Source organism: Eleutherodactylus coqui, chromosome 13 (genome assembly GCF_035609145.1).
Source record: "Eleutherodactylus coqui strain aEleCoq1 chromosome 13, aEleCoq1.hap1, whole genome shotgun sequence".
Classification (NCBI taxonomy): domain Eukaryota; kingdom Metazoa; phylum Chordata; class Amphibia; order Anura; family Eleutherodactylidae; genus Eleutherodactylus; species Eleutherodactylus coqui.
Genome location: NC_089849.1, coordinates 88,195,314 through 88,197,277, shown reverse-complemented (window position 1 = coordinate 88,197,277; position 1,964 = coordinate 88,195,314). Strand labels below are relative to the sequence as shown.

Genomic DNA, 1,964 nt, shown 5'->3' with positions numbered 1-1,964 from the left:
CCTGTCTGTATCACATCTTGTATCCAAGCTAGAGGTGGTACAACAGGGTATTAGAGCCTCCATGCCTGTCTATATCACATCTTGTATCCAAGCTAGAGGCGGTACAACAGGGTACTAGAGCCTCCATGCCCACCTGTATCACATCTTGTATCCAAGCTAGAGGCGGTACAACAGGGTACTAGAGCCTCCATGCCCGCCCGTATCACATCTTGTATCCAAGCTAGAGGCGGTACAACAGGGTACTAGAGCCTCCATGCCCGCCTGTATCACATCTTGTATCCAAGCTAGAGGCAGTACAACAGGGTACTAGAGCCTCCATGCCTGTCTGTATCACATCTTGTATCCAAGCTAGAGGTGGTACAACAGGGTATTAGAGCCTCCATGCCTGTCTATATCACATCTTGTATCCAAGCTAGAGGCGGTACAACAGGGTACTAGAGCCTCCATGCCCACCTGTATCACATCTTGTATCCAAGCTAGAGGCGGTACAATAGGGTACTAGAGCCTCCATGCCCACCCGTATCACATCTTGTATCCAACCTAGAGGCGGTACAACAGGGTACTAGAGCCTCCATGCCCGCCCGTATCACATCTTGTATCCCAGCTAGAGGCGGTACAACAGGGTACTAGAGCCTCTATGCCCGCCTGTATCACATCTTGTATCCAAGCTAGAGGCGGTACAACAGGGTACTAGAGCCTCTATGCCTGCCTGTATCACATCTTGTATCCAAGCTAGAGGCGGTACAACAGGGTACTAGAGCCTCTATGCCTGCCTGTATCACATCTCGTATCCAAGCTAGAGGCGGTACAACAGGATACTAGAGCCTCCATGCCCGCCTGTATCACATCTTGTATCTAAGCTAGAGGCGGTACAACAGGGTACTGGAGTCTTCGTACAAGGCATCAGTTTTCCGCAATAAGGGTGGTTTCACACAGGCAAGAAAATCGTGCGATTTTCGCCTGATGCGATAGTCAGTAAAAAAGCAGATTATGAAACCAACGGTTTCCTTCCCATCTGTGATGTTTTCACTGATGTGATGTTGAGAGAACAAAAAATAACGGCTGCTCTATCTTCCTGCGATGTGCGATTCTTTTTATCTCCCAGGTTTCGCTATGGAGCCGCTCCTTTTTATCGCCTCGCAATGCAACAAGATTGTGTTGCGATGCAATTTTGATAATGGAAAGTCCTATTCATTTTCGCAATAAAAAATTGTACATTTTTTATCGCGCAATTTTATTGTGGCCGTCAGCACTGCGATGGGAGATTATTCTAAAAAAAAAGCATTGCTGGCAACCAAATATTGCAGACACAAAATAGGGGGTCGCCCGTGTGAAAGTCGCCTAAATGATCCTTTTACTCCGATATTGTAATCACTCACTTATAACAACGTTACAATCACACAGACAAAAGTGTCATCCCACAACTTCTGGGGGGGGGGGGTTACACTGTACGTGGTTATGGCGCCTCGGGTACATTTGCTGTATGCCTGTAGTCACATGGCACAAAAAATACACCTTTTAGTGGTGGCACCGTGAGACAATTATTATTATTACTCCAAGTTAAAACCTATAAGGAGAAAAAAATGTTATGTTAGAATTTTTTTTAAAATTCTAATTGAAGAATCGGTGCAAAAATATGGAACGCCTCACGAATTTGCGTGTCATCCTTGCGCAGGGGCCATGCTAATCTTCTCTGTATTGTTCCAATTTTAGTATATGTGCTGCCGAAGCAAGCACGATACTGCAGACAGCCCCGGCGGTATTTATGGTCCCGCGGGAGAGAAGTTCTTACATTGTGGAGAGATTACTTTTATAAATTAAAAATAATGTATCCTGCTGTGATATTTTACCTAATATGTCATGCCTGTAATAATAAAACCCATTAATATAGAGTATTTTGGCCAAACTGAAGAGCATTTTGTGACAATGTTATATGCAAATGAGAAGAAGCCGCAGTGCATGCT

At 45.0% G+C, this 1,964-nt stretch overlaps 1 non-coding gene across 1 annotated transcript; it reads right to left on the bottom strand.

The window, feature by feature from the left end:
* Positions 1-1,630: 1,630 nt before the first annotated feature.
* On the bottom strand, positions 1,631-1,737 carry LOC136588867 (U6 spliceosomal RNA). The gene has a single exon (XR_010787671.1). It is a non-coding gene; the product is annotated as a U6 spliceosomal RNA (small nuclear RNA).
* Positions 1,738-1,964: the final 227 nt, after the last annotated feature.